At 42.4% G+C, this 12,994-nt stretch overlaps 1 protein-coding gene across 5 annotated transcripts in view; it reads left to right on the top strand.

The window, feature by feature from the left end:
* Positions 1-12,994, top strand: part of LOC137378171 (zinc finger and BTB domain-containing protein 46-like) — an 89,343-nt gene that overhangs the window by 18,070 nt on the left and 58,279 nt on the right. The window lies entirely within an intron of this gene.

Genomic DNA, 12,994 nt, shown 5'->3' with positions numbered 1-12,994 from the left:
ATTGCATTGGAATGGGGGCATGGTACTGCTGAGAGCGACCAAATGGTTGCTTTGCCACTCTTTAAGAATTTCATTGTGCTTAAAGCTGAGATGGAGACCACCATTAGGGGACTAATTGAAGCACCTTACTTTTATGGACAATTTATACCAATATAATCTCATACTTTTATAGTGCTTTGCTCTGGATTAGTCCACAGATGCTTCAATTCCAAAGTGATTTGGCACATCTACATTGTTAAGCAGGAATGTTGAGCACATTTCTTCCTCTCTTTCCCCCACTTGACCCATATGCATTTATTTTGTTTGTCACAGGAGGTTGTACCAGATGGCTGCTTGCTCTGAATTACTTTTACACTCTGCAAAATAGTGTGCAAAATTTCAGAATTACACAGAGCAGAAGTCCCTTTTATCTTTTCCTGTACCTTCTTGAAGTCAACAATGTGTTTGGTTTTGTGGGCAGCAGAAATATTTTGGGAAGTGCCTTTTATTGAGGTGTGAGACTTGGCATTGAGTATTTGACCCTCAAATACATTACAGCCAAGCCTATCCTGTCCACACATGCAGTTTTCAACAGTGGTAGCCAGGGATTCCTGGACAGTTGCCAAGAGTGGAAGCACTGAGCTTGTTTTGTTTCCTTCCTCTTAATTTGGCCATATGCAGGTCAGCTGTAGCACCCTTGCTGCTGCTAAGCTGTGATAGACCAGCTCAGTACATAGTCTGGATTGAAACTGAACCTTTTCCAGGATCAATGCTTCAAGGGGTACAGGAGCCAAACAATCCTTGTTGCAATCGTGATTTTACTGGCCCACTTGGATTTTAAGAAAATACCTTTCTGAGCTCTGCTTATTGTGCAGCTAGCACAAGGTGGTCTTTTTTTTTCTCTTTTTGTACCATTCCATTCCTAAAAGTCCCTCACTGTATGCAGATTTGAGCCATATCTAATTTGTAAATGGATTTCTGATTTTATGTTCTTTGCTTAAAATGTGCTGGCCAGAGATAGTGTTGGATCAGGCATCTGTGCACTGTTCCCCTTGCAATGATCTTGAAATTGTAGTCCAGTGTCATTCGGAATCAAAGGCCTGAATTTTATCAGCGTGCCGTGCTCCGCGGCGGCACGTTGTGAAAGCGGCAGCCTTCTAACATGGAAATGCTGCCGCACAGCCCCCGCAATATTGAGCTTGAGGCTGATTTAAATGGAAGGGGCGGAGCATCCGCCCCTGATGAGATAGAGAGGGCGGCCGCTGCATCCCCAGTGCTGTGCTGGTGCCATTTTTGTAGGGCATCAAGCCCTTCAGTAACATCTAAATTTTTCAAGCTCCTGGTCTCCGGGAAGTAAAAGTAAAATTTAAATACCACTTTAAATCCTGTCTCCTACCCGCCACTGGGGAAATCGATATACAAATTGCTATTTCCTGCCAGAAAAGACTTTTATTTATATCCTGAACTTTAACCCCAGAAATTTATTCCCTTTTGATCCTCAACCCCTTCCCTCCATCCTTGCAACCAATAGAGATAGTTTACCCTGCTCATTTTCCCCCCCCTCCCGTCACCAATGTCTCGCCTCGGAACTCCAACAGAGTTCTGAAGGCATGCGAGTGGCAGCCGGTTGGCCGTAAAATCGGCGTGGGACAACTGTTGGCATCAGGTAAGTTCATTAGCATGTAAATGTGGCTTATGGTGGCTGCACTGAGGCCTTGCCACCGTCGAAAAAATACAGCTGGGCTTTCTCGACGTTTGGGGTCGTGGTGGCCCTCTCCTGGCAGAATTTTATGACACCCCCCCCCCCCCCGCCCCACCCCACCACAACCCCTGCTGTCGAGGGGCTGGTAAAATTCAGCCCAAAATCTTGTTCATGTAGAATTCTGTACGGAAGATCGAATCCCACGTGGTCTCTGAAAAGCCATATTAGAATGTAAAACAATGGATGCTAGAGACTAATAAGTGTACATCTCTTAATTTCATTGGTTAACTAGCTATTCAAGGAGTGCTTTTCTTTACAAATGTTTTTCTTCTGGCCTTAAAGGGGAGAGGGAAGGGAGAGTTGACGTGGCAAACTTAGGAAGATTACGATGGGCTTGCTGCCAGATCTGCATGTTGGCAGTTAGCAGCCCTTTTAAGATCAATATAAAAGCAGCTCAACAGTCTTGGGTCATAGAAAAGCATTGACTTTGTTTTAAGAAAACTAACATTGAAATGTAGTTACTAATCTGATCAATCTGTTTTGCCAAAAACACAAAAATGATGCATTCAGAAGTTAGGTTTGGTTTGTATAGTTTGGCTAACATTTCAGCCAGGGCCTTTAGCATTCTGTTGCTGCTTGAGACCAATATCAGTGGCAAGCCAAAACAAGTCTGCGGCACAGGGAATGTAGATTCTCCACGTTTTCTAATGTTTGGGATATTTTGATATATTTACATTTAAAAGAAAAAAATTGGCTTTTGTTTAGAAGAATTATGTATTTAAAACTGGTTAAACTGTCTACTGTGCTCAGAATCTGCCATATCTGCTGCTGAGCAGTTTACAGTGCTGTGTCAGCAGACTTTTCACCTAGCCAGGTGACACAGCTAGATGTCAAGTGATGGCCAATATCTGAAACCAGTACGTGGTTTGAATATGTATGGCATCAGCTGACATCAATCTTTAAATTCCCATTGATTCGTTTTACGTTTCGCATCTTACGCATTGTGTGTAGGTGAAGTGTGCAAGGTATGAATTTGGGGTTAATGGAACCATTTGGACTCAACACCAAGGGTTGGTGTTGGGACATTGGGTATTGATTGCAATACAGTTAGAATGGAGAAAATGGGGAAAGTGGCAGGAGGTAAATTTTGTAGCAATTCCTATGGCATAGGAATTGTAGAGCACTGGGAACTAGTCATCATCCTACTGCACATTACTGTGTTGAGATTTTATAGGAGCACCAGTTCTGACCAAATACTGTTCATTGCTCCACTTCAGAAGTACTTCATTGGCTGTAAATCATTTTTGGGATGTCCTGAGGTCATGAAAGGTGCTATGTAAATGCAATTCATTCTTTTCACTTAAAAAAGTAAATTGTTACTGGCAGTTGAATTTTTTTTTGTACAACAGAGATTTGCATTTATATAGTGCCTTTTGGGGCCTCAGGACATTTGAAAGTGTCTTAGTGCCAATGAAGTATTTTTGACATGTCACTGTTGTAATATCGGGAAATGACTGAATATCAGAAACTCTGTCCACAGTACTACCAGCTATTGCGTTATTGACAACTGTGGACTAATTCTAAATAGTTTCATAGGCAGGTTTCCATGTTGACAACAGTGTGATCAAAAATCATGGCCACAGGAAAGGCACTCGGACAATTTTTTAAGTGTGTATGTATAAATATGTAATTTGCTTGAGTAGCCCTAGTGTTTAAATTAGTACAAGTGGTTAAAACGAAGTGGACAGTTGTATAAAGATGTGTCTCAGATATGCACAGCTTTCTTAGTATAAGATGAATTTCATTGGCAGGTTGAAGATTGACTACAATCAGTAAGGCATTAATCAATTCAAAAATGTATTGTTTCACAAATCAACTGTGCAAGTTAGTGATCAACTGAGTAACTTTTATAATTTTTCAGGCTCCAGATCTGAAATTAAGCCAAAAGTTTCCCAATGAAATTATTGTTGTTCTTCAAAATGCTAGGATATGGCATGATTTCTAGCCAGTGTCTGCTATCCAATGATCTAGTGTTATCATTGAGTACTTGCAGGTCAGTTATAGCTGGGTATTGGGTAAATCAAGTGAGAGTGTGATAATCATCTGTGCCAGCAAGCCTCTCAGAAGTTAAATTTTACTTTATTGGCTGTGGATAGCGATCTGCAGACTAGCCTGAAATCAATTTTTAAAAAAAACATCGCGAGACTCATGCTATATTTTATGGCATTATTTCAGTGATTCATGTCATCAGTGTTGAATTTTGCTTTTGATGGCAGATCATGAATACTGGGAGAAACTAGAAATAGTGTAACATCATCGTATAAAACAGTATAGGAAAATTGTTGTGAAGTTGAATTTATCAGCAGTCTATCTAGATATTAGAGATGTGGCCCAAATGATGGTACTGCTTATTTTTTGAATGCAGAACCAGAAGAAGCTGGCTAGTCTGGCAGTTGAATGGCCCAAATAAAGATGATCTGTGATTAGGATTATTTTTATGGAATGGATAAATCACATTTTATTTTTATGGCATGGGATGAAGGCATTGTCTGTAATTTTCGATCGATGTTTTGGGACTTGTATTATTTGTGTGCTGCACTGGGGAGATGAGTCAGAGAAAGGGCAACAAAATGCAAATTTTCAAACCTGAATGACAGTCAAGCTAGATCCAAAATAACTTGTAACGAATCTTAGAAACAACATTGGCCCAGAATTTGCTGCCAGAATAATGCTGGGTTTAATGTGTAAATTGTCCAGCAACTTGTGGCAATTCATAATTCACAACGTTACCTTTTTCCTTGCCCCAAGATGCTGGAAGATTTGTGTGTTTTACCATTTATCAAGTTGTTGCATTTGTGTATTAATTGCCAATTAAACTTGTCAAATATTAGGGTTGCTACTTAAATACCTTTTTAATGAGGCTACAAAATGTTTTATCATTGCTGGGCGATGTCGCCACTTCAGATGTTTATCTCATCATGGTGCACAATTCTGATTTATCCCATTGATTATATTGAGCTTTATTTACTACACTGAGCGCTGCTTAATTCTTGTATTAGAGATACAGCACTGAAACAGGCCCTTCGGCCCACCGGGTCTGTGCCGACCATCAACCACCCATTTATACCAATCCTACACTAATTCCATATTCCTACCACATCCCCACCTGTCCCTATATTTCCCTACCACCTACCTACACTAGGGGCAATTTATAATGGCCAATTTACCTATCAACCTGCAAGTCTTTGGCATGTGGGAGGAAACCGGAGCACCCGGAGGAAACCCACGCAGACACAGGGAGAACTTGCAAACTCCACACAGGCAGTACCCAGAATTGAACCCGGGTCGCTGGAGCTGTGAGGCTGCGGTGCTAACCACTGCGCCACTGTGGTTGAATGTTTTATGCATTGTGACTTCAATATTTTCTTCACTATAGTCACAATCCATCGTTGATGAAGCAAATCGGAGACATAATTTTCTGCTGTTGATAACAATGGATAGTACTGTGTGAGTGCCATTGTGGCGTATTTGGAGACTAGTAACTTAATCTGAAAACTGGTGATGGGGCAACTGTTGGCAGCTAAGTTCACTATTGTGGATGTAGAACCAGACATCCAAAGCATTTCAGGAAGGTAGGCTTGACGACTGGAACAAAGAATTCCAGATTAAGGGAACAGGCTGCAGAGAGAGCTCTTGATGGAGAATGAGACAAAGGGGAGAAATTCTCTGCTGAGGGGGGTGTCATGGATTCAAGTATTTCCAGTAATTCGGAAATTGGATTTTAAGAAAATTCAGTTCTTCAAGCATAGTTTGCATTGGTCCCAAGTATGGAAAAGAGACTATCAAGACCTGTGTAATCTGCAAATTTAACCAAGATTCATGCAATGAAAATTTAAGATAATTAAATGTAGGAAAACCACCTACATCTGTCCTGCAATTCCAAACAAAAACAACTTAAAAGTACTTTCAGATCACAATTTCTGTAATAATTGTGCAGGTTTTGCACTGCCTTTAAAAGCAGGGGCAGTTAATTTTTGATAATTTGGGACATCTATATTACATATTATGCAAATTCAACACTAGCATTATGCAAACTTAAAAAAAAATGGTTTGTCCTGCAAGAAATATTGCATGCACCTTTAGTTTTCAGAATCATTGGTTATTTTTGTGGGAGTTATTTGTGGAGCGGCAGATTAAGGCTGAATGACCTTTAGCCTTAAATAAGACTTATAAAAAATGGAACTTTGTTCGGTCTGTGCTATATTACCAACAAGTGAGTTTTTTTGGTCTTGTAACGATTGGTCAATTTGAGTTCCTTAACTATCATTGAAATTGCTGATTTTCGTTTTAAAGCAGCTATAAACGTTTTCAGATGTTTATGGAAACTTGTATTGGTAACTTATTTTTACCAACTATTTGAAATAGTTGGTTGTAACTCTGACCTAAAAATACGGTTGCTTGGCGATGCGCATTGTTTTTGTATCAAATCCTTTCTTGTCCAAATAGATGTGGCAACTTGTAAATAAATGGCAACATAAATATTTTCTTTTTTTTTTCAAGCAAACTACATGATTATCAAACAGTTAACTATGAATCCAGATAGTTCATTTGGTATAATCATATTCTGAAATTAGTGTGTGCAATTAGATCTGAGAACCACATATGTAATGAGTTTAAGGGTTACTGGAATTGGAGCATTGGATGGAACTTCTGATGAAAGCGTTTACCTGCTGGGTTGAAATGGAAAGAAAACCAAAAAGTTGATCTTGATACGTCAGTGTGGCACATATGATGCATTTTCCTGAAATCTGGAGTTCATTTAATTAAAAAAAAAGGCATCCTAAGTACAGCTAGGTTGTGAGAAGAGATGAAAATTTGTTGGTAAGGTAGCTTAAAACTTCGTGGAGAACTGTACTTTTTCCAAGTGGATTTGGCTATGTACTTGAGGAAATAATTGCAGGGCTATAGGAAACGAGTGGGGCTAAGAACAGGCACGAATGACTTAATCTGTACTGTAAGATACTATGTAAATCTGTTTCTGACAATCTTTGAAGTTGTAAAGCTCATGACATCTGGGGGTGACCTCATTCGCGAAATTGTTGACTGGAGCGCACCCTTGGTAAGGAGTGAGTTGGAGGGGGGGGGTGGGGAAAACAAGTAAAAGAAGAATTTATGTCGTGTTATTCATATTACCAAGCCGTCTCAAAGTGCTTCATAACTAGTAAATTATTTTCAATGTAATGCTGGTAGCAAGCACAGCAGCTAGTTTGCATGTTGTAAGGTAGGGAAAATATCAGTGATGAATGGCGGGTTAATCTATTTTGGTGCTGATTGAGGGATGAGTGTTAGCCAGGACACCAGGATAATTCCTTGCTCTTCAAATGTGATATGGGATCCACCTGAACTGATGAGCGGGGCCTTGGTTTAACATGTTGAAAAGACAAGGTCTTTGATGACAACTTGTATTTATATTGCCCTTTAACATTGTAAAATGTCACAAAGTGTTTCATAAGAGCACTATCAAACAAAATTTGACACCAGGTCACAAGGAGATATTAGGAAAGAGCTAGGTTTTAAGGAGTGTCTTAAAGGAGGAGAGAGAGAGGTTACGAGGTGGAGATGGTGAGGGAAGGAATTCCAGAGCTTGTGGACAAGGCAACTGAAGACATGGCTGCTAATGGTGGAACAGTTCAAAATTGAGGATGCGCAAGAGCCCAGAGCTGGAGCAGCACAGAGATCTCACAAGCTTGCAGAGTTGGAGGAGGTTACAGTAACAGAGGGGCAAGGCCATGGAACTAATTGTAAACAAGGATGAGAACTTCAAAATTCAAGTGTTGCTGGGATCGGATCCAACGTCAAAAGGCACGGGGTGATGGGTGAATGGGACTTAATGCAGGCTCAGTTACAGGAACACTAAATTTTGGATGAACCTAAATTTATGGAGTGTGGAAAATGGGAGCCCACCCAGTGGAGCATTGGAGTAGTCAAGTTTAGCAGTAACAAAGGCATAGTTGAGGGTTTCAGCAGCAGATGAGCTGAGGCAGGGGTGGCGCCTTGCTATGTTAGAAGTGGACATAGATGATCTTGATGATGTGGTGGATATGTGGTTGGAAGCTGATCTCCAGGGTTGAAAAAGGTCTGGTTCAACCTCAGACGGTGACCAGGGAGAAGAATATAGTTGGTGGCTGGAGACCAAAGTTCATGTTGGGGAGCACAGGTGCGTGTCATGGACAAGATGAACTCAGAGAGGTTATGAAGGGAGATGTGAGAGAAATGAGAGAAAGTTGAGAGTTCAGAGCTGGGGCAAAGGGGAAACCAAGGGCAATTTTGACTTGGGCTCAGGGAAGCAGCAGAGGCAGCCGACAAGGTGGTTTCAGTCTTAACGACAAATAAATCTGAGTGAAGGTGTGAGTGTGGAGGAGGCAGGGCTTTCTGAAGACTGCTTGAAGATAAGAGAATCCGAGAGTTATCTTTGCATTCCAGGTGGATCCTTGAATAGTGAGCAGCATTGTCAAGGCGAGCAGGGTCTTTTTTTTTTGTCCAGCCAGATCTGATGATGAATTGCTATACTTGTTGGTCATAAACATTCAAGTCTGCATCCCTTGTACTTAAGGGAGCTGTGGTGAGCGTACTCCCTGGGGAATGACCAGTGTGGGAGAGAATAATGGTCTTGGGGCCAAGTGCGTCAAAGGTAGAGGTGGGGTGTGATTGAGCCGATTGGTCATTGCAGAAATGTCATGGTGAATGGAGCCACAGGCTGTGCAGATGGGAATTGGAAAGTGCAGTTCCAAATGAATTTGGGAGTTCCTCCCCTGGGGAGGACACAGTAGGAAGTGGGATAGATAGGGGATCATGGAATCATAGAAAGTTTAAGGCACAAAGAGGCCACCAAGCCCATTGTGTCTGTGCCGGCTGAAATTCTAATCCCATCTTCCAGGATTTGGTCCGTAGCCCGTAGAAGGTGAGATGCTCAAAGGAGAGGGACAAGTGGCAGCTGAGCAGGGGGGTGCAGACCAAGGTGTGATTTGGTAATGAGGGCCACCCTGCCACCATAGTTAACTGAACCTGGTTGAAGGTATAGCCAGGTGGGAGGCTTCATTCGGAGGGGGAAGGTGTCATCACCCGTCAGCCAAATTTCTGTCAAAGCCATGATGATGCAATCATCTGCAACAAGCTGATGCATGACAAGAGTCTTCCTCACAATTGGAGATTCTGGAGGGGCATGCGGAGAGGGGCAGTGATTGACAGCTGATGCTTGTGTCCTAACTTGCATCAAGTCTGATTGACTCATAACTCCTATGTTCACTGACCTACATGGACACCCAGTTAAACGATGCCTTGATTTTCATAAAAGAAATTCTAGTTTTCAAATCCCTCCATGGCCTCACCGCTCCCTATCTTGGTAATCTTCTCCAGCCCCAAAACCGTCAGCTATCTGCGCTCTAGTTCTGGTCGCTTGAGCATTCCTGGTTTTAATTGCTTCATCACTGGTGGTTGTGTCTTCAGTTGCCTAGGCCTTGAGCTCTGGCATACCCTCCCCACATCTTTCCACCTCTGTACCTCACTTACCTTCTTTAAGACACTCCTTAAAACTTACCTCTTTGGCTAAGCTTTTGGTCATCAACACTAATATCTCCTGATATTTAGCTCAGTGTCATATTTTGTTTTATAATGCTCCTGTAAGTGCCTTGGACTGTTTTATTACATTAACGGCACTATATAAATACAAGTAGTTGTTCATTTGGCAGAGTCGACAGCATCAGCAGTGTGTTGAGTGAGTGGGATGTAAAGGAGATTTGCAAGGTTAGCCCCAAGCAGGTGTGCTGGGCAGGAAGTTCAGTGAGTGAGTGGAATTGGGCTTGCTGCAACTAAGGAGGCAGCATTGAAAAATGGACAGCATTGCATTTAAATGTCAGTGAATTGTGTTTATGTCCTGAAGTGAGCCTTGAACCCACAGCCATCTGTTTCCATAATTGAGAGGAACAGGATTAATCTCCACTTGGAGAGGCATGGATTAATCAAGGATAGTCAGCATGGCTTTGTCAGGGGGAGATCGTGTCTAACAAACATGATTGAATTTTTCGAGGAGGTGACTAGGTGTGTAGATGAGGGCGAAGCAGTTGACGTAGTCTACATGGACTTCACTAAGGCTTTTGATTGGGTCCCGCATGGGAGGTTGGTCAAGAAGTTAAGAGCTCATGGGGTCCAGAGCAATTTGGCAAATTGGATCCAAAATTGGCTTAGTAGCAGGAGGCAGAGGGTGATGGTCGAGGGTTGTTATTGCGAGCGGAAGCCTGTGACCAGTGGTGCACCACAGGGATCGGTGCTGGGACCCTTGCTGCGTGTAGTGTACAATAATGATTTAGGCGTGAATATATGAGATATGATCAGTAAGTTCGCAGATGACATGAAAATTGGTGGTGTCATAGTGAGGAGGAAAGCCTTAGATTACAGGACGATATCGATGGGCTGTTAAGATGGGCGGAGCTGTGGTAAATGGAATTTAATCCTGAAGTGTGAGGTGATGCATTTTAGGAGGACTAACAAGGCAAGGGAATATACAATGGATGGTCGGACCCTAGGAAGTACAGAGGGTCAGAGAGGCCTTGGTGTACTTGTCCATAGATCACTGAAGGCAGCAGGTAGATAAGGTGGTTAGGAAGGCATATGGGATACTTGCCTTTATTAGCCGAGGCATAGAATATAAGAACAGGGAGGTTATGATGGAGCTGTATAAAATGCTAGTTAGGCCACAGCTGGAGTACTGTGTACAGTTGTGGTCGTCGCACTATAGGAAGGATGTGGTTGCACTGGAGAGGGTGCAGAGGAGATTCAGCGGGTTGTCGCCTGGGCTGGATCATCTCAACGATGAAGAGAGACTGTAGAGGCTTGGGTTGGTTTCCTGAAAATAGAGAGGGCTGAGGGGGGACCTGATTGAGGTATACAAAATTATGAGGGGCATAGATAGGTTAGATGGGAAGAAACCTTTTCCTTCGTGGAGGTGTCAGTAACCAGGCGGCATAGATTTAAGGTAAGGGCAGGAGGTTTAGAGGGGATTTGAGGAAAAAAAATTTCACCCAGGGGGTGATTGGAATCTGGAACACACGACCTGTAGGGGCAGGAGCCCTCAACTTTTAGGAAGCATTTAGATGAGCACTTGAAATGCCATAGCATACAAGGCTATGGGCTAAGTGCTGGAAAATTGGATTAGAATAGATGGGCTTGATGGCGGGTGTGGACACGGTGGGCCGAAGGGCCTGTTTCTTTGCTGTATAACTATGACTCTGAGACAGTTGATACTACTTGGAGAGAAAAATTTGCTGTGTTTATGGTCAACAAATTGCATTAAAAATATTTGGTTTATGAAATTTGCAGATAATGAAGTCTTGGTATTAACAGTTTTGTTTAATTTGTGCATTGGATGTGGGTGTCAGTGGCGAGGTCGGCACTTATTATTATCCTTAGTTGTCCTTGAGAACGTAGTGGTTCACCTTGAACCCCTGCAGTCCATATGATGTCGGTACTCCCAACAGTGCTGCTGGGTAGGAAGTTCAAGGATTTTGATCCAGCAATACTGAAGGAGCAGTAATCTATTTCCAATTCAGGATGATGTGTGACTTGGGAGGGAAACTGACAGGTGGTGGTATTTGTGACTGCCTCATGTCCTTGTCCTTCTCACCGGTAGGGATCATGGATTTGGAAGACGCTGTTGAAGCAGCATTGGCATGTTCCTGTAGTGCATCTTGTAGATGGTGCACACTGCAGCCCCTATGTCCCAGTGGCAGAGGGCGTGAATGTTTCAGGTGGTGGATGGAGTGCCGATGAAGTGTGCTGCTTGGTTCTGGATTATGTCGAGCTTCTTGAATATTGTAGCTGTATGCATCCAGGCAAGGGGAGGGTATTCTGTCACACTCCTAAATTGTGTCTTGTAGATGGTGGCGAGGGGAGTCAGGAGGTGAATTACACGCTGCAGAGAACCAAGCTTCAGATCTTTCTTGTTCAGCCACATGTTGTGGCTACCAATTAAGCTTCTGGTCAGTGGTGACCCCAGGATGCTGATGGGACACTGAGCAATGGTAACAATGGTAAAATATGGACAATAGAGCTGAATTTCAGAGGCAAAGAGAGAGTGACTGCCCTTGACGTCAAGGCAGTATTAGACCAGTCAATGACGTCACGGAGCCCTAAATAAAACTGAAGCCAATGGGAATCGGGAGAATTCTTCACTGGTTGGATTCAACAGTGTTAACATTGCTGAATGTCAAGGAAAGGTGGTTAAACGCTCCTGTTGGAGATTGTCATTGCCTGGCAGTTCTGTGATGCCAGTGCTACTGCCACATGTCACCCAAGCCTGAAAGTTGCCCAGGTTTTGCATGCAGTCATGGACTTTGACATTATCTAAGGAGCTGTGAATGGAATTGAATATTGAATACTGTTCAAAACGTTGTCGAACATCCCCACTTCTGACTTTATGATGGAGGGAAGGTCATTGAAGCAGCTGAAGACAGTTGGGTTTAGGACACAGCCTTGAGGAGCTCCAGCAGTGTCCTGTGGCTGAGATGATTGGCCACAACCATTGTTTTGTGTTAGCTATGACTCTAACCAGTGAAGAATTTTCCCCTGATTCCCATTGGCTTCAATTTGATTTAGGGCTCAGTGATGTCATTGACTGGCTTAATACTGCTTTGATGTCAAGGGCAGTCACTCTCTCTTTGCCTCTGAAATTCAGCTCTATTGTCCATTTTTGGACCAAGACTATAATGAGGTCTGGAGCCGAATGGCCCTGGCGGTCTTCATATCTTCAATGTAAAATTGTTCATGTTCCCTTTTATCCTTGGAGCTTTATAAACTGAGTTAACATGAACATAAAATACAAAATGTACCCAGCCAATGGGTCAGAATAAAACTTCATGTATGCAACTTCAATTGTAATTAGGAATGGCTGCACAAATGATGTCTAGTGTAAAATTTGGTAATTTTTACCTGAGAAATTATTTTAATATATCGTAGTATTTCATAATGCATTGTTTATTTGCATAACTTTCTTCATTCTGTTTCATGAATTCTGTGCAAAGGTGCTTTTGTGCAGTGCCAGTCTTCTATGGGTAAGCTTTGATTCAGTGTAAGCAAGGAAGGCAGTACAGAGGAGGATGATACATAATAGATTATTTCTTGTGTGGACACCCTGAGTTGGGTATGAAAGCAAGCCAACTGAATGCTACTGCCTGTCCTGTTCGGTCTTTCATGGGCAATGTTTGTCATCTGACTATTAAATGCTGAGTACTAAACAGTGTAAGGAAATATTGTTTTTAC

Source organism: Heterodontus francisci, chromosome 16 (genome assembly GCF_036365525.1).
Source record: "Heterodontus francisci isolate sHetFra1 chromosome 16, sHetFra1.hap1, whole genome shotgun sequence".
In the NCBI taxonomy this organism is placed as follows: domain Eukaryota; kingdom Metazoa; phylum Chordata; class Chondrichthyes; order Heterodontiformes; family Heterodontidae; genus Heterodontus; species Heterodontus francisci.
Note: the sequence above shows the minus strand (reverse complement) of the source record. Positions and strands in the feature narration are given on the sequence as shown.